Here is a 25,607-nt window from a genome sequence, read left to right as displayed (position 1 = left end):
GGAGAGGGAGAAGCAGGCTTCCCGCGGAGCAGGGAGCCCGATGTGGGTCTCGATCCCAGGACCGGGTGATCATGACCTGAGCCGAAGGCAGATGCTTAACGACTGAGCCACCCAGGCACCCCAACAAGCTAGAATTTTAAACTATTTTTCAAAAATAAGGGTGAAATAAACACATCTTCATTGGGTTTACCTTTGTAGACATTCAATAAAGAGACATCCAAAAAATATACTTCAGGAACATGGAAACTAAACTGAATATGCGAAAGAAACTCAAGAGAGAGGAACAAAATAATAAAAAAGAAATGAGTATAGATAAACGAACATCATCTGTACAAGAGCTATATTGAATAATTTTAAAAGATGAAAAATGGGGGTGGCGGGAAACAGGAGGAAATACAGCCTGGACAAAAATAATACAAGAAGGGAGACGCATGATCAGAATTAAAGAATTCTGTGGGCCTGGTGTTGTTTAGGAAATACTGGGTTAAATTAAATATACTCACTAAAAATATAAAGACAACCCCTGAAAGTATAAAAGAATAACCAAAGGCATGCAGGAAAGAAGAAATAAAAGCAGCACAGAAAAAGGGGCACCTGGGTGGCTGAGTGAGCTAGGTGTCCGACTTTGTTTCAGCTAAGGTCATGGTCACGGTCTTGAGGTTGTGGGGTCGAGCCCTGCATGGGTCTCTGCGTTTAGCAGGGAGTCTGTTCAAGATTCTCCCTCTCCCTCTGCTCTCCCTCACCTCTAAAAATAAATAAGTCTAAAAACAAGCAGCACAGAAAAAGCAGTATACATAGATAGTAAAAAGTAATGCATAAATAAACTCATTAGTTTAAAAGACTGACACATTGGGTTTAAAATAAACAACAAAAAGCAAAACAAAATCCAACTACTCTTTGCAAGAGATATATCAAAAACATACCTTCAGAGAATGAGAACAGAAAGACAATGTGACTCTATAAATAGACAAATGGTCTTTACAGTAAGAGCATTACAGAGGATAGAGAGGATATAATGATTAAAGGTTCTTTTCAGCAGGAAGACAAATACTCTAAATTTGAAAGTATTTTATAACATAGTTTACAAATGTTAAGGCAAAAAACAACAAAGGTACAAAGGAGAAACTGAGAAATCTACAATTATACAAGAAGATTTTAACACATATCTTTCAGTAATGATGAGCCTAATAGACAAAAAAGGAAAGTCAGTAAGGGTTATAAAATTTCATCAACACAATAGTAAGTTTGATCTAAGAGACACATATACGGAAACCTGTCCCCCAAATGAAAGAATACACATTGTCTTCCAAAGAATTCTCTTCTAAACAATGCCTCATTTGATGAGGTCAGCATAACCTTTACACCAAAACCAGGCAAGAATAGAACCAATGTTAAATTACAGTTGAATTTATGAACTTATGTATAGCAACAACACAAGTACCAAAAAACAAAAATCAATAAGTACTAGAAGGATTATAATGGTAAAGACAACCCAACAGCAAAGATGAAATACTTAAGAATAGATTACAAGAAACGTATAAAACTTATACGAGTTTTAGACATGAACTGAAAACGTCTACACAAAACCTGTACATGAATGGTTATAGCAGCATTATTATAATAGCCAAAAAGTGTAAACAAACCCAAATGTCCACCAACTGTTGAATGGATAAACACAATGTGGTATAGTCATACAATGGAGTATTATTTGGCAATAAAAAGGGGATGGAGTATTGATACATGCTAAAGCATGTAAAAACCTAGAAAATATTATGCTAGGTGCAGGAAGCCAGTCACAAATGGCCACATGTTGTATGATTCCAACTATATGCAATATTCAGAGTAGGCAAATCCACAGAAACATAAAGTAGATTTGCTGCCGGGGCAGGAGAGAGAAGGGGATGGGGAGTGATTGTTAATGGATACATCATTCCTCTTGGGGTGATGAAAATGTTTTGGAATTAGGTAGTGGTGATTGTTGCACATATCTGGAATATATGAAAGATGACTGAATTGTATACTTTAAAAGGTGAATTTTATGATATGTGAATTATATCTCAATAAAGCTCTTTAAAAAAAAAACCTATTTGAGGAAATTTTTTAAATCTCCTAAAAGACAGTAAAGAAGACATGAACATATCCTGTTCTTGGGTAAGACAACTGAACATTATAAAGATATAAATTCTCCCTAACTTTATACATTCAATGTAATCCCAATAAAAATACTAACAAGCCATTTTATGAGGTTCCACAAGTTGATATTAAAGTTGATATGGAGGGGCACCTGGCTGACTCAATCAGTACAGTGTGTGACTTTTGACCTCAGGATCTTCAGTTCAAGCCCCACATTGGGTGTGGAGTCTGCTTAAAAAAAAACAAAACTACACAAAATAAAGTTGATATGGAAAAACATTCAAAAATAACCAAGAAAGAGGCGCCTGGGTGGCTCAGTCGGTTGAGCGTCTGCCTTCGGCTCAGGTCATGATCCCGGGGTCCTGGGATCGAGCCCCGCATCGGGCTCCGTTATCAGCAGGAAGCCTGCTTCTCCCTCTCCCACTTCCCCCTGCTTGTGTTCCCTCTCTCGCTGTGTCTCTCTCTGTCAAATAAATAAAATCTTAAAAAAATAAATAAATAACCAAGAAAGTACCGAAAAAATATGGAGAACAGCCTTACCAGACATTAAAAATACTATATAGCTTCTGTAATTAAAACACTGTGGTACAGATGCATGAATAGACTAATAGATCAGTGACACAGTATAGGAAGTCCAGAATTAGAACCAAATATATATGAAAATTTTGTATATGACAAAGGTGGCATCTCCAATCACTGAGTGAAAGTAGACTTTTTTTTTAGATGACTTATAAATTGTGGTAAAATACACACAACATAAAATTTACTATCTTTTTTTTTTCTTTTTTTAAGTAGGCTCCACACCCAACCTGGGGCTTGAACTTAGGGCCCCGAGATCAACAGTTGCATGCTCAGGGTGCCTGGGTGGCTCAATCAGTTGAGCATCACACTCCTGATCTTGGCTCAGGTCTTTTTTTTTTTAAGATTTTATTTATTTATTTGACAGAGAAAGACACAGCGAGAAAGGGAACACAAACGGGGAGTGGGAGAGGGAGAAGCAGACTCCCCGCCGAGCAGGGAGCCCGATGCGGGACTCAATCCCGGGACTCCAGGATCATGACCCGAGCCGAAGGCAGTCGCTTAACCAACTGAGCCACCCAGGCACCCATTGGCTCAGGTCTTGATTGGGATTGTGAGTTCAAGTCCCATGAGCCTACTTAAAAAGTTGCATGCTCTACCAACTGAGCTAGTAAGGCACCCCTAAAATTTGGTATCTTAACCACTTTTTAGTGTAGATTCAGCAGCATCAAGTACTTCAAATTTCATGTAACCAATCTCTGGAACTCTTTTCGTCTTGAAAAACAAACTCCATAACCATTCAATAATTACTCCACATACTCCCAATCCCCCCACTTCCTGACAACCACCATTCTACTGTCTCTATGGTTCTGACTACTTTAAGTAGAATATAAGTAGAATCATAAAGGATTTGTCTGTCTGTAACTGGTTTATTTCACTTAGCATAATGTCCTCAGGGTTCATCCATGTTATAGTGTCAGAACTTTCTTCCTTTTTTAAGTCTGAATAATATTTTATTGTATGTATATGCCACACTTTGCTCATCCATTCATCTGTTGATGGTCACGTGGGTTGCTTCCACCTTTTGTAAACATGGGTACACAAATACCTCAAGACTCTACTTTTTCTAAGATTTTATCTATTTGAGAGAGAGTGTGTGTGTGCATGTGTGTGAGCAGGGGGAGGGACAGAGGGGAAGGGAGAGAGAATCTGAAGCAGACTCCGCGCTGAGTGCACAGCCCAGTGCAGGGCTCAATCTCATGACCCTAAGATCATGACTGAGCCAAAACGAAGTGTCAGACGCTTAACTGAATGAGCCATCCAAGCACCCCAAAACTCCACTCTCTTTTGAGTATATACCCAGAAGTGGAATGGCTGAAACATATGGTAATTCCACTTTTAAAAAAAGATTTTATTTATTTATTTGACAGAGAGAGAGAGAGAACAAACAGGGGGAGCAGTGGTGGGAGAGGGAGAAACAGCTCCCCGCTGAGCAGAGAGCCCGATGCGGGGCTCAATCCCAGGACCCTGAGATCATGACCTGAGCCGAAGACAGATGCCTAACCAACTGAGCCACCCAGGTGCTCCGGTAATACCATTTTTAATTTTCTGAGGAACTCCCAAACTGTTTTCCGTGGTAGCTATTCCATTTTATGTTCCCACCAACACAGTGTACAAGGGTTCCAATTTCTCCACATCCTCACCAACACTTTTTATTTATTTATTTATTTTGATAGGTGCCATCCTAAAAAATGTGAGGTAATATCACCTTGTGGTCTTGATTTGCATTTTCCTTGTTTTCATATGCTGGTTGGCCATTTGTATTTCCTTTGGAGAAATGTCTATTCAAGTCCTTTATCCATATTTGAATCAGGTTGTTTGTTTTTTGGTAGAATTTCTTTATATATTCTAGAATTAACTCCTTAAGAGACATATGATTTATAAATGCTTTCTCCCATTCTACAGGTTGTCTTTTCACTCTGTTGATGGTGTCTTTTGATGCAGAGAAGTTTTAAATTCTGATGTAGTCTAATTTACCTATTTTTACTTTGGTACTTGTGCTTTTGGTATCAGGTTCAAGAAATCTTTTTTTTTTTAAGATTTATTTATTTGAGAGAGAGACAGAGAGCAGGAGGGGCAGAGGGAGAGGGAGAGGGAGAAAGAATCTCAAGCAGACTCCACACTGAGTGCAGAGCCCCATGTGGGGCTCGATCTCACAACCCTGAGATCATGACCTGAACCCAAACCAAGAATCAGATGCTTAAACGACTGCACCAAATCAGTTCCCCTGGTCCAAGAAATCTTTGCCAAATCAAATCTCATGAAGTTTCTTCCCTACCATTTCTTCTAAGAGTTTTGTAGTTTTACTTTTTTTTTTTTTTAAAGATTTTATTTATTTATTTATTTGGGAGAGAGAGAGAAACAGCATGAGAGGGGATAGGGTCAGAGGGAGAAGCAGGCTCCCTGCTGAGCCAGGAGCCCGATGTGGGACTCGATCCCAGGACTCTGGGATCATGACCTGAGCCGAAGGCAGTCGCTTAACCAACTGAGCCACCCAGGCGCCCTGTAGTTTTACTCTTAAGTTTAGGTCTTTGATTCATTTTGAGTTAATTTTTGTGTATGGTATAAAGTAAGGTCCAAGTTCATTCTTTTTCATGTGGATATCCAGTTTCCCCAACATCTGTTGAAAAGGCTGTCATTTCCCCATTAAAAGGTCTTGACACCCTTGTTGAAAATCATCTGCCCATATATGCAAGGGTTTACTCTGGACTATTATAGTCCACTGATTAACTGTTTGATTACTGAAGCTTTGCAATAAGTATTGAAATTGAGAAGGGTGAGTCCTCTAACTTTGTTCTCTTTCAAGACTGTTTTGGCTATAGAGTCCCTTGAGATTCCATATGAATTTGATTTTTCTATTTCCATAAAAAAAAATCATTGGGATTTTGATAAGGATTGCACTGAATCTGTACATCACTTTGTGTATTTTAACAATACTAAGTTTTCCAATCCACGACCAGGTTGTCCATTTGTGTCTTCTTTAATTTCTTTCAGCAATGTTTTTGTAGTTTTCAGTGTACCTGTGTACCAAGCATTTCATTCTTTTTCATGCTATCCTAAATGGAATTTTCTTAATTTCCCTTTAGAATTGCTCACTGTGTTGGTGTACAGAAATGCAACTAGGGGCGCCTGGGTGGCTCAGTTGGTTAAGCGACTGCCTTCAGCTCAGGTCATGATCCTGGAGTCCCGGGATCCAGTCCCGCATCAGACTCCCTGCTCAGCGGGGAATCTGCTTCTCCCTCTGACCCTCCTCCTCTCATGCTCTCTCTCTCTCTATCTCATTCTCTCTCTCAAATAAATAAAAATCTTAAAAAAAAAAAAAAAGAAATGCAACTAATTTTTGTATGTTGATTTTTTATTCTGCAACTCTGCTGAATTTATCAGTTGTCACAGGTTTTTGTATGGAAAATTTTAGGATTTTCTACATATAAGATCTTATTGTCTATAAACAGAGATCATTTTGCTTCTTTTTTCCAAATTAGGTGCCTCTTATTTCTTTCTCTTGCCTAATTGCTCTAGCTAGGAATTCCAGTACTATGTTAAATAGAAGTGGTAAATGCAGACATCCCTGTCTTATTCCTGAACTTAAAAGCTTTTTTTTTTTTAAGATTTATTTATTTGAGAGAGAGAGCACGCACACACGTGCACGTGCACAAGGGGAGGGGGAAGAGGGAAAGAATCCCAGACAGACTCCCCGCCTAGCACAGAACCGGATGCCAGGCTCAACTCCATGACCCTGAGATCACGACCCAAGCCAAAATCAAGAGTCTGATGCCCAACTGACTGAGCCACCAGGTACCTCTAGAAGAAAAGCTTTTAGTCTTTCCCCACTGAGTATGATGTTAGCTGTGGGCTTTCCATATATGGTCTTTATTAGGTTGAGGTAGCTTTGTTCTGTTCTTAGTTTGTTGAGTGTTTTTGTCATGAAAAAGTGTTGGATTCCCTCAAATGCTTTTCTGTACCAGTTAAAAAGATGAACTTTTTAATAAAAGTGTTAGGTAGCCATTTTGAAAAAAGATAAAATTAGTGCCATATCTCACTCCATACACAAGAATAAATTCCAAAGGATTAGAGATCTGGATGTAAAAAAAATGAAGCCAGGCATCCATCAACTTAACCAAGTGGCCTAGTAAACATCATTAATGATAAAATATACTGACATGATGAGCCCCTTGGTATGTTCTGTGAAAGAAAGACACATCATTCTTTGTGGTATTTTTACCAAAAATGCGTAACTGCACTTCCATGAGACTACAATGGACACACCCAAATAGAGGACATTCTGAAAAATATACAATCAGTACTCTTCAAAAGTGTCAAAGTCATGCAACAAAGAAAAACTGAAGACTATTAGACAATAGAGAAGACTAAACAGAAATAACTAAATGCAATGTAGGAACCTGGACAGAATCTTGGACCATTAGTGAAAAAACTGATGGTATTCAAATATGGTCTGTAGTTTAGCTAATAATATTGTACCAGTGTTAGTTTCTTGCTCTTAAAAATTATACTACAATTATATAAAATGTTAACATTAGGGGAAATGGGCTGAGGGACATAATTAAACTTGCTGTACAACTTTTACAACTTTCCTGTAGGTCTAAAATTAGTTCAAAATAAAAAGGTTTTTTTAAGGAAACAGAGCAATAATTATACCATTAAGAGTGATAACCATCAAAAGAACTAAAAGTAGATGTGGTTATGGTTATTTACCAATCCATGCTCTTAGAAGTTAGGATAGTTCCCTAGAAGAGGAGTTCATGACTGCAAAGGGATACTAAGGTGCTGGTTACACAGTTGTTATTTAGTTAGTGAAAATCTGTGGAATTTTAAAAATCTATCACTTTTCAATAAAAAGTGTAGTTTTTTAAAAACATGAGCTTAACTCTGGAGAATGGGATTAAAAATAGGAAGAAAGCCTTTCTTTTAGAAAATGTTAAAACTGATAACAGCCTATCTGACAGAGAGAGAAAGAGAGCACAAGCAGGGGCAGCAGCAGGCAGAGGGAGAGTGAGAAGCAGGCTCTCCACGGAGCAGGGAGCCCAATGCGGGACTCAATCCCAGGACCCTGGGATCATGACCTGAGCCGAAGGCAGATGCCTAACCGATGGAGCCACACAGGCGTCCCTGATAACAGCCAAATATTAATACTAGAAGTCAAAAAGACAAAACTGAGACCCTAAGCCCAGAAGAATCCAGAAAGCACAACTGGCCTACTTTACTTCCTCATCCTTACCCACCTGATCTCCTAGAGCACACTCTTAAGACAAAGAACAGATAAAACAGGAAGTGTCTTAATGGGGAATATCAGATGCAATACGATTCACACACAGTAAGCACTAGAAATGTAAACTGTGAGAACTTCTAATACTGGACATAAAAATATTACCAATCATAGACTGGTTACTTAAAATAGATGTAGATTAACTTGGTAAAATTCATCAAAACTGCTTTAGTCACAACATGAAAAATTGCTTCATGTTCTGCCTATTGTTCTAGGAAGCCTAATAAATAACTAGATGATGGGCTGAGGATTATTCTACCCTTGAGGAAGTTAAGATGATAAAAAATAATCAGAAAAAGTTTTATGTAAAAGTAAGTCAAATTAAGTTTGTTTTCATTGAAGGCCAATCTGAGTCAAACTGTTTCTTTCCAGGTAAAATACTGGAGTGAATTTCACAGAAACAGGAATAAGTACTAAATAAGTCAGAGAGTTTCGATACTTAGATAGATAGATAGATAGATAGATAGATAGATAGATAGATAGATAGCCAATCTGAGTTCCATTCAGCAGTTTGTCAGAATGCTTCAATATATGCCTAGAGTTAAAGGGGAAGAGGGAAAAAAAATCCTTTTCTGCTATCTATTCTACTTTGATGAAGATATATTCTATCAATCTTATTTTTAAATACACTTATTTTCTTGTTGCCTATTCAATTTCCCAGACATAAACTGACCTGGCCACCACATCTGTGACTACAAAATACATGGTACTCCTGCTCTGTGACTAACAATAAAAACTGCCACTAATATCTGCAATCATATTTTTATCCTTCTTACTTTCTGGAAACACTTTTAGCCTTTTTCTCTTCTCTCATCCCCACATCAAGATTTTACATCATTTCATTATATCCATTTTTTCTTTTAGCCTACATATATTTAATTTTTGAATAATTCAAAAGGACATGTGACACATAATACAGACCTTACAATACAACAAAATTATTTATGTTACAAAGAAGTTAGGTTAATACCTTATCTAAGTATGTACTTTTTATTCACAGCAACCCGTCAGTATAATAAATTCACACAGTTCATAATCATGATTTAACCAATTAACTGAAATACAGCTGAATTTAAGATATCACATACATTACACAGAAACTGTCGTTTCCTTTCACTACGTCACTGTTTACTAATTTAAAAAACAGACAGTTTGTTTCTTGGAATGCCTGCACAGGTAATATATTCTGTTGCCTGCAAATACTGATTTATCCAACTTAAAAATACATAATCATTATGCTCACAAAATTTTCTACTTACAAAGATTTTACAGCTAAAAATGTATTAATTAGTGCAGAATTACTTACCTAACAGGTTTTCCAAATACTAACCTAAAAGTCACTCTATTGACCACCATTTGTTAGTTGTATATGTTCTGAGCACAACTGCTTATCATCCCTTTCTCTCCTTTGAATAGCATTTAATAAATCCTTCTCTTTTATAGGTAGCTTTACATTACCACCACAATTTCAAGGATGCTGTGAAGAAAAACTTAACAAACTGATTTTTTTTTAACTGTCCACTCTTCCGTGAACTATAAAAGAGAAGTTAGTGCTCCCAGGATTTTGGTTTTTGTTTTTTTTAAAGGCAGCATCTCATTGTATGCTTCTGAGGATGGAGCCTCTAAGAAAGTGGGAATAGGTTTATATAACCACTTCTCTACTTTTATTTATTGTTAATTTTCATTTTTATTCATCTTTTTATTGAAGTATAGTTGACACACAATGTTACATTAGTTTCAGGTGTATAACATAGTGCCTCAACATCTCCATATGCTATGCTATGCCCACCACAAGTGTAACTACCATCTGTCAGTATACGACACTATCGTAGTTCCACTGACCCTACTGTCCATTCTGTACCTTCATCCCCATGACTTATTCATTCCACAACTAGAGGCCTGTACCTCCCACCCCCCTTCACAGCTTTTTGCCCAGCCCCCCAGCCCCCTTCTGCTTCTAGTTTTGATTAAACATTTTATGTTGGCAGTTGTGAAATATGTACTATTTTTCCACATTTATAGGTTTGCTATTTTACAATTTGATTTAACTTAACTAGGACTGAATTGGTCACTTTAACAAACTCATTCTTCAGTAACAACATATTTGGCTCTTTTTAAAGTAAAATAGAATCTGTTAAAAATTATTATGTTTTTGAGTGTTAAAAAAAAAGATTTTTGGTTCTCCAAATACTTTCCTCTATCCTATCTTTCCCTGCGCTTAGAATTCTTTTTTTTTTTTGAGAGAGAGGGTGTGCACTTAAGCAGGGGTGGGGTGGGGGGGAGGAAAAGCAGGGAGGGGCAGAGGGAGAGAGAGAATCTTAAACAGGCTCCACGCCCAGCACAGAGCCCTACACAGGCTGGATCTCACAACCCTGAGATCATGACCTGAGTTGAAATCAAGAGTGGGCCGCTTAAATGACTGAGCCACCCAGGCACCCCTCCCTGCACTTAGAATTTTTGAAGGGCTGAGTTATGTCATGTTCCTTTGTCAACTCAGTGCCTCACACAGTGCCTGTAACATAGTAAACACTCCATATCTGTCTGCTGACTCACACAAAGACCAGCTGGTAGGGAGTCACCATCTCTCCATGCCTATCTGGCTGATGGTTCGTATCATCCCTAAGAATAAGGAAGGTTTGGGCGCCTGGGTGGCTCAGTTGGTTAAGCGACTGACTTCAGCTCAGGTCATGATCCTGGAGTCCTGGGATCGAGTCCCACGTAGGGCTCCCTGCTCAGCAGGGAGTCTGCCTCTCTCTCTGACACTCCCCCCTCTCATGCTCTCTATCTCATTCTCTCTCTCAAATAAATAAATAAAATCTTAAAAAAAAAAAAAAAGAATAAGGAAGGTTTAAAGGGGGGCGGGGGGGTAAGGGGCTTGAATTTAAAAGAACAATAAACAGAAAAACTAAGGGAGTTGGAAAGTACTGAAAATTAAAAATCTAATTAGATCATTACAGATTATTCCAATGGGGAAGAAAAGATTTTTTAAAATCCACATTTTTTTTTTATAGATTTTATTTATTTATTTGAGAGAGTGAGTGAGAGAGAGCACACATGGGCAGGGGCAAAGGGAGAGGAGAAGCAGGTTCCCTTGCTGAGCAAGGAGCCTGATGCAGGGCTCAATCTCATGACCTAAGCCAAAGGCAGATGCTTAACCAACTGAGCCACTCAAGCGCCCATAAATCCACACATTTTAAAAACAAAGATGACTCTGGCTGTAATGCTTAAGCATTAGAGACAGAAAAAGATTAGAAAAAGGAAGGTCAACGGGAAGCTATTACTGTAAGCCACAGAAGAAAGAAGGCCCAGACTATGGTAACAGCAGGAACGGAGAGAAATGGAGAGAAATGGATGTGGATTACTTTTTTGCTTCAGGCACCTCTATCAAGAAAATTCAGATTGCATGGGATGAAACAAATACTGGTATTCTGTGTAAAAGGGGCATTTAATAAATTTAATCAATGAATTAATGAAAACCAAAATTCAGTATGAATGAGAAGATTAGAGAGAATTCCTAACTGTTCCAAGCAAACCTTCAACAAGGTATGCAGCTCCAGATGAAATTTCCATGCAGCTGCTCACAACTGTCCAGAAACTATGGTGAGCAGGAGAGGTTGCTATAAGACTAAAGACAGGATAGGCAGTATTGCTATTCAAAAAAAGGAGGGGGTGCCCGGGTGGCTCAGTCAGTTAAGCATCTGACTCTTCATCTCAGCTCAGGTCTTGATCTCAGGGTCATGGGTTTGAGCCCTGCTTTTGGCTCTACACTGGGTGTGGCGCCTACTTAAGGAAAAAAAAAGAAAGAAAGAAAGAAAGGAGAAAGGTGATCCTATCAACTTTCTTGAAGTTAAACGTAACTCTAGCCAGGATTCTAGAATCATTACAGAGACAAGTTTGTGAACATAGGAAAGGTAGTAACCAACATACACTGTATACTGTCCAGTGTAGTGTTAATTAAGGACAAATAATGACAGATTACTGCTCTTTTCCTGACAGTTACTGAACTGATAGGATTTTTTAATTAAGTATATAAAATTATTTGGTAGGATTTTTTAAAAATGAAGTACATAAAATTATCTGGGTTTTAGGAAGAATTGAAATTGTTAGTTTCTTATATACTTCTTGTGAAAACCTGGAAATATTTGAGGTGAATAATGCTAAATTAGTTGGATTTCCAACTGTCTGAACAACTTGAGCCAAAGAATTACTGAGTTGTTTTTTTTTTATCAATCTTAACAGAGGTCTCTAGCAGAGCAAACCTCTGTTCTTAGCCCTGCCTAGTCAACATTTTAATAAGATTTGCATGAAAGCAATGTCAGCATTATCAAACGTACAGTTTATCAAATCTATGGATATATAAATAAGCCCATAATTATCATATGACCAAATCAGTTTTTTTTTTAAGTCAACAGAATGGACCCAATCTGACAAGATAAAATTTAATTTGGATAAATATAAAGTCCTACCCCCCAAAAAATTCTATTAAAGAATTGGGAGAACATAGACAAAACAACTCAAGAATTTTAGTTGACTACAAAATCAATAATAATGGGTAATGTATACAGCACTTAAATGCCAGGGGCCATTCTAAATGCTTTACGTAATATGTGTTCAATCTATTCCTTTTAACAATCCTATGAGACAGGTACTATTATAAACCCCATTTTACAGATGAGAAAACTGTGGCCCAAAAAATGTTTACATAATTTACTCAAGGTTACCCAGCTGATAAGCTGTAGAGTTAGGATTTAAACTCAGGCAGGCTAGCTCCAGAGTTTGTCTTCTTAGCAAGGACATTATTATGAATTAACAGTGCAATGTGGTTGCCAAAGAAGCAAATCTACTCTTAATCTTAAAGTACATGTTTTAAAATCAGAGAAGTAACTTATGGTCTTCTCTACTGGTTAATATCTGTGGGTACCACACTTTTAAGAAGAGTATGGATGAACTGAAAAAACCCACAAATAAGCCATCAGTAATGTAAGGAGCCTCAAATCAAAACAATGAAATCATTGGAAGAGGTTAAGACAGAATATTTTGTCTCAAGAAGAAAGAATTTGGAATATAATAAGTATCTTCAAATATTTGAAAACCCACTTATGGAAGAGACAGAACTAGAACCAGTGAGGATGGAATTTCTGGTTCAGTAAAGGAAACCATATACCCAAATACCGTATGTCCAAATACCTATGCCTCAGAAACTAGATAACTATGAATCTTCTCTCCAGAAAAATACACAAATACATATAATTCTGTATCCTGTTCCAAGAGTTCACAATCCATTCATGCCCCACTCCTACAGTAAGATGTCTCAGATCAAAATGGAAAGGATTCAAGTATGAAAAGGCAAGTATATATAATAATCTTTAAAATTCATTACAACTTATAATTCTATGATCTAAAAAACTCAACTCTATGCTTTCTAGTTTCTTCTGAGAGCCATTATGATACATTTTGCAATAAGAGTCAAAATATGATGACAGGGCGCCTGGGTGGCTCAGATGGTTAAGCGTCTGCCATCGGCTCAGGTCATGATCCCAGGGTCCTGGGATCGAGTCCCGCATCGGGCTCCCTGCTCAGCGGGGAGCCTGCTTCTCCCTCTGCCTCTCTCTCTCTCTCTGTCTCTTACGAATAAATAAATAAATAAAAAATCTTAAAAAAAAAAAATGATGACAAAGTCAGAAAAAAAGTGAAGTAAAATTTGCCAAGTGACAATGTAAACTGGAGTAAATTCTTAGATAGTATGGCTTATCATTTAACCTCCAAAAGAAACATATTTAAGTTTAAATATTAAAAAATAAGATGCTAATATGCTACTCAACATCTAGTATAATGCCCAAATTAGAAATTTCCCTGCTCTGCTAAAAACTTCATTTTAAACCCTCCCTTTTTATCCTTTGTTCTGGGTTAACTGTTGAGATCTACAGACAAGGAAACAATAGACTAGAAGTCAGAATGCGTAGGTTCTCATTCACTACCTTTGCCATGAATTTAATTTTAGTCTTAGTCTGTTTCCTCACCGTGTTCTAAAAACTTTCAAATATCTAAAAGGGCTTTAAAAAGCTGTGGTGCAATGTAAAGATCATGCATTTTCTTTTTTTTTTTTTTAAAGATTTTATTTATTTATTTGAGAGAGAGAGAGACATAGCAGGCGGAGTAGGAGAGGGAGAAGCAGGCTTCCCCACGGAGCAGGGAGCCCGATGTGGGGCTCGATCCCAGGACCCTGGGATCACGACCTGAGCCAAAGGCAGACGCTTAACGACTGAGCCACCCAGGCGCCCCAAGATCATGCATTTTCTATAAAACATAAATTATCAACAGCAAGAAAACAAAGCCAGTCTTTTTATCATGTTTAAAAAAAAAAAAAAAGCAAATGTACATTCACATTTCAATTCCTAATTATAAAAAAACAATCCTTGAATCTTTTAGGGTATCTTTTAGTGTTTAATTTTCATCCACAAATGCTTCTCACATTAAGGATAAACATCTGTACATCCAATTTCAAGTTGTATTGAGAACACACAGCTCAGACAGTTAAGATTTTTGGCTGCAAGGGAAAAACTTGAAAGTGCCAGTCAGGCTACACATTTAAAAAGAGTTGGGGAGAAAGTTACGTGATCACAGAATGGTAATATGAAGCATTACACACTTGAAAATTCCGCTTTCCCTCTTAAACAACTGGGAATAAAGAGAACTCAAAAGTACGTTTAATAGGTGTTGGGCCTTTATTAAATATAGGTGCCACACTGCTGAAACTGCAACTGTACAGCCAGAACAGAGCTACAGACACCATGACTGCCAGTGGACTAGACTCTAGTTCCAGGCACAAGATGTTCTAATAAATAACAAAAGCATCCAGAGCCAGTACACAGGGTGAGAGAATCCCGGGTCTAGACATTTGATTTTTCTCCTGCTGTTACTTGAGAATGGGCACCACTATTAAAGATTTATTATAGTAATAGGATAGTGATAAAGCTTTAGCTAAATTATAGGCAAAACAAGGAAATGGAAAAGCATCATGCAATGTCCGATCAACGAAATTATTTTATATTTAATTTTGAACACAGACTGGGTCAGGATTACATTGTAAAGAGGACAGATGAGTAACTTTATTTATTAGGTGAAGATAATTTCAAACCATTAAGAGAAAAGAAGAGTGGCCCAGAAAAAAATCAGGCTACAGAAGTCAAATGAAAATACACAAAACTAAGATTTAGGGGAGAGAGGCAAAGGAAGAGAATGAGTTACTGACTTACTAAAAAGAGAGCAAATAAGTGGGACAGGGAGTCTGAGCCCTCTGAGATAGAATGAGGAAGAGAAACGTATCAAAGGCTCAAAGGGAGCTTCAGCAGTAAATATGAAAAGGGATGAGCCTGTTAACTGCTTCAACAGAAAAAGAGAAACAACAATACGGGGCACTTTTCTGAACCGGCATTCACGGTAGACCATAATAAAAATGCCTAACTCATGCAGAGCACTTAATATGTGGTGAGCTCGGTTCCAAATGCGTTCCACAGACTGGTCCATTTACTCCTCGAAACACCTGGAATAGGCAGTCACTACTATTTTACATATGAAGGAACAGACTACACAATGCAAGATAACACAAACTGGTAACCAGAGACTGAGCGCTCATCCACTTAGTTAAACTACGTCTCGGAGAGATCCTACAAAACCTTTATACTTCTCTGTGGAGAGGGATCTTAGCTCTCTGGAATTTCTCAAAGGTGTATGGGCCCCACAAGCGATCCTCTACTTTAGAGAAAAGTTCCCTTTTGCGGGATATGAGGTTCTTTCAAGCGCAGAAAGCTTTGCAACTCTGAGATACACCTGGTAGAGGCAGATGGAGGCGTGTGAGCCATGAAAGGCGGAAAAGTCAGAAAACCAGACTTAGAAGCCATCGTTCTGCCCTGAAGACCTGAAGAGACCGAGAAAGTAGAAAGCAGCCCTTCCTCTCTTCCACGAGGCGTGACACGGGGACGCTACCTCCTCCCAATCTGCTGTGTGCGTCTGGGGCGGGGGAGGGGGGCTCTCGGGTTTCCGACTCCCCCGCGCCCCGGCCCCCCGACACTCAGGGGTTACTCGGCCAGGCCTGGGAGAACGCGTGGGAACAAACAGATGGGACTCGCCGTAACGAGGGGGCCCCGAGGCGCAGGGAGGGAAACCTGCCCGGGAACACGAGGGGCCGGGTCCAGAGGCCCTCGGCGCGCGGGCCCGCGCCCTCGCCCCGGACCTTACCGCCGCTCCGCTGCAGAGGACGAGGCGGCCACTCAGGGCTGTTCTTCCGAGCCTGGGGCGCGGCTTTGGCGCCGCCGCTCCTGTGGCGCCCGCGCTTGGCGGCGGCCGGGTCCCGGCGGACTCACACTGGGGGAAGGGGTGGGCGATGCGCGGCCTGCCCAGCGGAGGCCCTGGAGTTCGAGGCCCTGGGACGCCGACCGTGCATGCGCCCGCAAGCCTGCCCGAAAAGGGTCAGAGCGCGCCCGCGTGCCGAGAAGCAGCGGCGGCTGCAGCCCAGATTACAGGCTGCTCCGTCCGCCCTCACCCAACCCAGCCTCTGCCCCGCTTCCCCCGCGCAAGCTTTGGCGGCGGAGCAGCACGGTGAGCTCCGATTGGCTCTCTGGATGAGTGACGTAAGGCGCCGCTCCCCACGGATTGGCCAGGTCGGCGGTGCGTGCAAGGAGTAAACAAACCCCGCCCCCAGGCTCCCCAGAGAGAGGAGGGGGCGGCGAGGTGAAGGGGCGGGACCTCAAGCGCTCAGCCCTGGTCTCCAGTTGCTCCCCGGAGCTTCCCAATGGGTACCCTGCGGTGATCTCAACACTCTGCTCTCCAGCCGCCTGCGGTGCGGGCTGCAGGCCTGAGGCCTAAAATTATAGACACGCCCATTCCTCCCCATCCCTTCCCCTAGGCTTGGATCAGAATCTTGACTTTTCCATCCAACCCCATCCCCCAGGCCCGAAGCAGGAAAACCCCATCTCTGTTGGAAAAAAAGGAACTAAGGCGGTTATTTCTGGGTCCCCAGGCCTTTGATGGCTGCCCCCCCTCCCCGGGAGCAGCGAGGAGGAGGGTGGGGACAAGTGACTTTGAGGCCACGTGTGAGGCACCCCGTAATTAATTATTCAGACAATGGGTTACAGACCACTGGGGATGTGGGTTCTTCAATACCCAGGCAAACAGGATCCAAACCAGACCAGGTCACCATGTCATTTGGAAGCTGAAGAGAAAATTGCGGCCCACACCCCCAAATACATGTCCGTTTTGTTCAAAATTAAAACATTTTGTCAGTGCCTATGTGAAAAATCACGTATGAGCTTACATTCTAGGGGACGGGAAAGAAAATATGCAAAAGAAATAAGCAAAATGTAAACTATCACATGATAGGTGCTGGGGGAGGGGAATAAGCAGAAAATGGTGTTTGAGGCATGGCTTGTATTAAATAGGGTGCTCTGGGAAGGCGGCAGAAAAGATGCCATTTAAGGAAATATCTAAAGGAGGTGAGGGAAGTGAGAGAGCACCTTTGGACATTTCTCCGGGGTGGGGTGGAGAGACAATTTCTGCATAATTGTACATAGATAAACTCCTAGGAGTTCAAGAATGCCAAGTGCAGTACTCTTTGGACTGATTCTAAAATGCAAAAGCCCCACTGGAGTGATTACCATGTATTTTCCAGTAACAAATCAATAGTATTTCTTAAGTTTCCACCAGAAATTTTGTTAAGGTTTCAAGTTAACAAGTTTTTTCAAACACTCTAGGTACAACGAAACAAAAATGGGCAAGACAGAAAAAACCTCCACCCACAAGAAACTCAGTCTAGCAGGAGAAATGGATTGTAAACTATTTCAGTACAATGTGTAAACAACCATGGTAGACACACAGAGCACTTGGACTAATGGGGGTAAGATGGGTGGATGTTATTAAGGAGCTGTAACTCTCAGGATCTCCTTATCTGTAACAAAAACTCAGTGCTTAATTTTGGAGGAGGGCTTTGGCTGTCAGTGAAACCTTTCTAATAAGTTTCTAAGATGAGAGTCTGAAGACAAAATTAAGTTGAACCATATGAATTGCTAATATTTGGCAATATTCAAGTGGTTCAACTTACCCTCTTGTAGTTAATACGAGGATTTTGCTCTGTAATATACATATAGTAAGTGTTCAATAAATGATGGCAATTTTGATCATTAGATAATACTGTTTTTGAAAAAATTGATTTAAAAGTCAATGTTTCATAACACCTTCCAACACCACGAAGTAAAATGGGCAGTGAAAGTTTCAAATTTTCCATATACTGGTTCGATCTAGCTGTGAATTTCCATGACCTAATCAGGGTATGCTGTAAAAGACACTAAATGCTAGTTTCACAGCAGGCCAAGAAATTCAGAATAAGGAACAGCTTGGGTTTGAAGCCAAAAACTGAAAATTCTCCAGAACAGAATAAATTGTCAAGTTGCTTCAGGGAGGAAAATTCATGTAAATCAATTTTTCGTTCCCACTCACAGTTCCAATTTAGCAATTTGCACAACACTCAGCTCTCTTCCTTCTCATTTGCCCATTAAGGGATCTTATTTCCTTTGAAAAGGAAAATAAAGCTTCCACTATCTCCCATGCCAGAGAGTAGATGTCTGAAATATGACAGAACACACACTGATTGGGCAAACACTTATTAAGTACTTATTGTATGCCAAGAACAGCGCAAGTCATGGGATATACACATATAAATGCCCAAAGAGCTCCATTCATGGGTATTCCTTGTGCTTGGAATAACCCCCCAGTTCACCTACATCTCACCTACATGCGCCTTCTCATCTAAGCTGAGATTATTTTCTTCTGTAAAGCTTCCTCTGACTCCCCATCTCCAGCTCTTTGCCCATCAAACCGCGTCTTTTAAACAGATCCTAATTACTCATTTAGTATCTGTATCTTGTAAACTCCTTGATATTCTGAGCCATGCCATCCTATTCACCACCCTGTCCTCAGTGCTTAGAGAAGCTCAGTAAGTTTTTATTGAATGGCACTCTCATCCACAGCCCAGCACAGCTAGAAAGAGGAAAGAAGCATAAATAAATAAAGTCTCTACTTATAAATATGTGGGCCACCAAAGAGAGGGCCACGGAAGACACCGATCCATTACAGTTAGACCCGAGGAACTTGCATGTGCTGCCCTCTCTCCTGGTGCTGAAGGCTGCTTTCTGTAGGCGCAGCTAGAGGACTTCTGAACTAGTGCCTCTCAAGCTTTCCTGTGCACAGGAATTACTTTGAGATCTCATTAAAATTCAGACTCCGAATCAGTAGGTCTGAGGTGGGATGTAGAGGCTGCATTTCCAATCAGCTCCCACCTGGTGCTGCCACACCACACTTGTGAGTAACAGGTTCTTAATGACACCTTTTTATTATACAAAAAGATCCGCAGTTGTCTGGACAATTGCAGATATGGACTTTATTTTTAAACAGCATCCTGTTTTCACACCTAATCCATCCAGTGACTTGACAAAAGAAATGACACTTAATACAAAAATGTGTTAAATGGAGGCCTTGTCTTCCAGAGACTGGCCTCTACGCCTTGGAATTTCCTCAGCGAGGGACACAACCTTCTCCTGAGTTCGTTTCTGGAATGATTTAGCTGGTTAGGCCAGGGGAAGGATTTCACAGTCACCCTTAATAAAACTAAGCTCTTCCTAATATCAAACCTAAAATCTTTTAATGATATTCTATTCATTCTAAAAATATAAATGTGAAGTATAAGGAATAATGATAGGGGCACCTGGGTGGCTCAGTCGTTAAGCATCTGCCTTCGGCTCAGGTCATGATCCCAGGGTCCTGGGATCGAGCCCTGCATCGGGCTCCCCGCTCCGCGGGAATCCCGCTTCTCCCTCTCCCACTCCCCCTGCTTGTGTTCCCTCTCTTGCTGTGTTTCTCTGTCAAATAAGTAAATAAAATCTTTAAAAAAAAAAAAAAGGAATAATGATAAATCCTCATGTACCAGCTTAAGAAATAGACTATTAACATCACTGGAGCTCTGTGTGTGCCTCCCCAATGTGACCCCCTACTTTTCCCTCCCCATAATAACCCTATCCTGAATTACAATCTTCTTGGTTTTCTTGACAATTGTAACAGCTATGTATTTAACTCCAAGCAATATATTGTTTAGTTTTGCATGTTGTTGAACTACATATATCTGGGGTCAAACTTTATTACTCATCTGTAAATTATTATTATTGTTGGCTCATTTTGTTTGAGTCATCTGTCTCGATGTAATTCATTTTCACTGATGTAAAAAATAACAAAATTTATATAATCCATTCTCTTACTGATAGATATTTGGGGTTTTTTCTATTCTACTGTTATGAATTTACTTGTACACCTCTCCTTTGTAGATGTGAAAGTTTTCATAGGGTTTTAGTTACGTACCGGGGTGAGAGTCAAAATATTTAACGACTGGTAATACACAAATCTTTGCTTGTTCTCCTTCCCCACTCCCCCCTCTGAGACAAATTCTTCTGCACAGGTGTTTTATTTTGGTAAATGATTCCAAGGAACAGGAGTAGAGGCTGGGAAGCTTGAAACATGAAGGAGGAAAAGCCAATCCAAGCTAGTTTCTGAGATGATCACCTGCTCGAGGCCACTGAGGCTTGATGGAGCAGGAGACTGCAAGTTGCTGTGAAGAACACACTTCAGAATTGTCCACGTAAGGAACTGAAGAGGAGCATGTTTATACACTGGCTCTCTTCCCCACTGTTTAAAAGTGTTAGGTCTCTAGCACCTCCTGGTTTGATCATGGGTGACAATGACAGACTGGATTCGAATCAGTTCCAAGCTGGGAGGCAGAGAAATCCCAGCCCAGAAAACAGGAGTTATGGTGATGCAAGATGCTGCCAGGTTATACCTGGGCAGGTGATTGCTGCAACAACTGGGATAAAAAGGTGGGCCACGAGGATGTGAAGTGGACCAAAAAATGACCAAAACTGATATAAATAAGCAAATAAATAATAAATGGAGGATAAGAGACAGCTCTTCCTTATGGTAGAATTCCAATGAATAAATGTAAAGAAATACTGTAAATAGAAAATCACCATTATTAGGCAAATAGTACAGGAATGATGGTTGCCAGAAAGAACTAACCACAGATGCTCAAACTAGTGAGTGAAAGTGTGATGGGAAACAGGATATTTACATTGGTCTAAAACTATCTCCTCACAATGTGCTTATTAGTTACAAATGGGCAAATAGTAACCTTATGGTGGAAAAATTTGACAGGTACCACCTTAATCAAATGATCAAGGTTAACATCATCAAGAAGAAGACATACTGATGTGTCTTCCTGATAGAATGCACTGAGAAGGCCACATCACTTCTGCAGCATTGTAACAAAAATTCAGAACCTTAACCTAATCACAAGAAAATACCAGACCATCCCAAATTGAGGGACATTCTATAAAGTAACTGCCAGTACTCTTTAAAAATGTCAAGAAAAGGGGCGCCTGGGTGGCTCAGTCGTTAAGCATCTGCCTTCGGCTTAGGTCATGATCCCAGGGTCCTGGGATCGAGCCCTGCATCAGGCTCCCTGCTCTGTGGGAAGCCTGCTTCTCCCTCTCCCACTCCCCCCCTGCTTGTGTTCCCTCTCTCGCTGTGTCTGTCAAATAAATAAATAAAATCTTAAAAAAAAAAGTCAAGAAAAAAAGAGACTGCGGAACTGTCAGATTGGAGGAGACTAAGGAGACATGAAAATAAATGCAATGTGGGGTCCTTGATTAAATCCTGAGCCAGAAAAAGGGCAGTAGTTGGAAAATTGACAAGATCCTACTAAGGTCTGTAGATTAGTTAATCCTCTTATATCAGTGTGAATTCCCTGGTCTGGGTGATTATATTATCGTTATGTAAGATGTTAATTAGGGGAAGCTGGGTGATGAGGGGAACTCTGTGCCATTTTCACAACTATTAATTCTAAAATTATTTCAAAATAAAAAGCTAAAAAACTAAATACTGGGGGATCTTATTAAAATTTTAAAAAGCAGAATTTCAGGCCTGGAATGAGGCCTGAAATTCTGCTTTTCTGAAAAGTACTTTGGTGGCATTGAGGCTACTGGTCCCAACAACCTATCTGAGACTTTTCTTCCTCCCACTGTGTTGAAGTGAAACTGACATGTAATAAACTGTGCAAAAGGTAAATAATTTCGTGAATTTGGGCATATGTATACACCCATGAAACCACTGCCATAATCAAGATAATGACTTTATTGTTGACAGTCCATTTTACGTGGCTCTCTCATTTCTGCTTATCTTGCAAGCAGAGGCACTGAGGCCTTTGTCGCCAAATATGTGTCTCCCGCCAGAGTAGAGGGCAGTTTTGTTTACTGTCCAATATAATGAAGTAATTTCCTCTGGAGCAAGCATTAGACACATATACTTGCAGCTCATTACAACAGACTTAAGTTTCCTAAGCTTGAGATTCCTGCGCCGTAACCACAGACTCACTGAGTGCACAGCATCAACCTGGACTGCTCCATGGAGGAGTTGAGAAGCACAGGAAACCACTGCAAATATGAAGATTGTGATGTTTGCTATGCCTATGAGTAATAAAGTCCTTCATCTCTGACCCAGAAGTCTCCTATCTTCTGCCAATATCCATGGAACTGTGAGAGGCTAACTTCTTAGTTTCCAAGTAGAGTAAAATTTCAAACTCTTCTCAGTTCTTGACAGTGTTTGGTGATGAGGCTGAGATGCTGACAGAGACGGGACTTTCTAGGAGAGACAGGACCAGAGCCTCATGGACTGTGTTAGAGGATATGAGAATTCCCTGGGATCCAGTAGCTAAGATTCTTGCCCTAGTGGTGGGTGAGGGGGAAGGGAATTTAGCAAATCTAATGTATCCGCCCCACAATCTCCACCTCTTGATGGGTTGTTTCTTTTTCTAAGTAGCAAAAAATCCATTATTACTCCCTACTACCCTCATTTTTTTCCTTCAATTTTTTACAATTGCAAAATTCTTTAAAAGTATTGCTATAAAATGAATTTCAGAAAAGCCATCTCCACATATCTCCATAACGCCCGCCTTCCTTATCCTCCTTAGACTAATACTACTTTGACCTAAAATAAAATTAAAAGAAAACCCCTCTCTTCCTTCTAATCAGTGAATGTTTATCATCCTTCAAATTTCCTACTTTGGAATGATACCATTCCTCACTACGGTCAGGGAATGGAATCCAGACTGACTGAATCCTTCACCATCCAGACGTTGCTGCTGTGCATGTGTGCAAACCCAAAGCTATGAACAGAGAAATACTAAATAAAAATGGCCTTAATACATAATATGTATAGAAAAAATCATTTACTGTCTCATTGTAGATTCCCAAATAATTTTAGATAATTTTCAGAAGGGATTTTTAACAACTGCTAGGTTAATTCTATCATGTTAGTATTTGAAATAATTTGTCCTCGTTATTTAAAATCTAAGTATTTAAAAATACAGTATACTTTCACAACAAATTATATCATTTTTCCCACCACAAAGAATTAACCCTCTGCTCTGGTAATTTCCCTTGTGCAAGAATGTACAATATGAATGATAAACCTAACAGGATCTAAAGAGGCAGGGCTACAGAAAACCTTTCTTCTCTAACCATATTTAGCTCAAATTTATCTTGTAGTTACCACATGCTTATTTCTCTGTGACCCTCTTTTTTATTTTTTTAAGATTTTATTTTTAAGTAATCTCTATACCCAACATGGGGCTCAAGCTCACAACCCTGAGATCAAGAGTTGCATGCTCTACCAACTGAACCAGCCAGGTGCCCCAATTCCTCTGTGACCTTCTTATGTGCAGAAACCAAAACAGGAAATAGTATTAAATAAGAATTTCCAGGTGAAATTAAAAAACAAATCCAAAAATAAAGTAGAAAAACGTTAAGGGAAAAATTCACATACCCATTCCTATTGCTGTGCATCTTAGACTGTATTTGTAGATCTCAACATTGATTTATTAGGTTCTCAATGATGATTTAATAAAACTATGAAATTTGTAAGGAACATCGGAGAAATAAGATTATGAATTTTCCGATGCATATGAACTAGAAAATATATTAACTGTCTTGCACAAATAGGAAATTTTCAAATTATTTTTCCACAAAATCATTCTGAAACACAAGTCAGCTTATTTTAAATAAAAGAGATTACAAGCATTATGATAGCTATGGACAAAATACGTATTTGTACACCCTACTTAACGTTCTAGGTAAAAGTATCTTTGAAACTTTTTTGCCGTTATACGGTATTAGTACTATACTACATAATGAGTACAGAAGGAATGTGAGAACTCTTCTGCTCAGTACATTATAAAATCACATTCAGGTGCTGTACACACTTTGCCTAGAAGGATTTAGAAATGCTACTTGATGAATTCTGAAGTCACCGTAGTGATTTTAAAAGTTTTTAAAAAAGATATTCATGTAAAGATAGGGCTCATACAGCAAACACCCAAATTAGCAAATGGACATGAACAGACATTTCACTGAAGAGGATAAAAGATGGCAAAAAAGCACATGGAAAGATGTTAAACATCAGTATTAATTAGGGAAATGCAAATTAAACCACAATGAGAAAACTTCACACCTATCACACTAGCTAAATAAAAAATTGTGATATCAAATGCTGGTGAGGATATGGAGAAACCAGATCACTCATACATTGCTGGTTGTAATGTAAAATGGTACAGCTACTCTGGAACAGTTTCAAAGTTTCTTGTGAAGATATGGCTCATTTAAATTGAAACCTTGCATCATTTATTTTCTAAAGAGTATAGATATCTATACAGACATAGCCATTTTATTTTAATAAACCACATTTATAATACAGGGGGGAAAGGCAGTAGAAATAGCATACAGAAAATTTCAGAAATATCTGATTCTTCAGGTTCCTGTCTCTAACATTCCCACTCCCAAGATCATTCCTGCACTACCCGAAGGGCAAGGGTCCCATGGGAATATGGTGACCATATAGCCAGGGACTTAGAACCAGTGCTGGTACCAAAATATCTATGGCTATGAGGCTCCAAAACTTAAAAACAAACAAGGATCACCTACTTGACTTCCTCGGGGTCACCATTTTGACTGGTTTGAACCAGATGACCTGGCATTGGGTATGCAAGAAGATGATTCTGGGGTCAGGTAGGTCCAGAGTATATTTTAATTCTAACTGAAAAACATGATCTAGATTTCCCAAAGGAATTCAGAGTCCTTTGGGGTAGATTCAAACCTTCTAGGCTATGTCTGGATGACTCTAGAATCACTTCAAGTTGAAGAACTCCAGGGTCCTCTCTTCAGAAAATTATAAAATTCTTGCCAAACTCCTGGGTTAGATTATTTTTCATTAAAGACTGGTCCCCAGTATAAGTCCTCTGCAGAAGGGGATGTTTCTGAAGTTACTTCTCTCTAACATCAGAGGGTTTGGCGTTCTTAAGATTCAATCTGTGAGCTGTCAGCAGTCAAATACACAAAACTGGTGAATGGAAAGGCTTCAACTGTACCTTAGAAAGTTGATATAATTATGTGTCTTTATAGATGTGTATCTCTACACAAATACATATGGAAACACATAAACATATGAAGAATTTAAAAATAAACAG

The 25,607-nt window shown here is 39.5% G+C and overlaps 1 protein-coding gene across 6 annotated transcripts in view; it reads right to left on the bottom strand.

Moving 5' to 3' along the window:
• TFDP2 (transcription factor Dp-2) overlaps positions 1-16,531 on the bottom strand; it is a 179,770-nt gene extending 163,239 nt beyond the window's left edge. For 5 of the 6 annotated variants that reach the window (XM_054504375.2, XM_045903638.3, XM_045903639.3 and 2 more), the window contains exon 1: positions 16,235-16,531. The gene's annotated coding sequence lies outside the window, so the exon portion shown is untranslated. The remainder of the gene's footprint in view (positions 1-16,234) is intronic. The other variant, XM_045903643.3, reaches the window with a different exon arrangement.
• Positions 16,532-25,607: the final 9,076 nt, after the last annotated feature.

The sequence above is a fragment of the Mirounga angustirostris genome, unplaced genomic scaffold (genome assembly GCF_029215605.1).
Source record: "Mirounga angustirostris isolate CCGP_5_RB_7025 unplaced genomic scaffold, mMirAng1.0.hap1 SCAF_1, whole genome shotgun sequence".
Classification (NCBI taxonomy): Eukaryota; Metazoa; Chordata; class Mammalia; order Carnivora; family Phocidae; genus Mirounga; species Mirounga angustirostris.
Note: the sequence above shows the minus strand (reverse complement) of the source record. Positions and strands in the feature narration are given on the sequence as shown.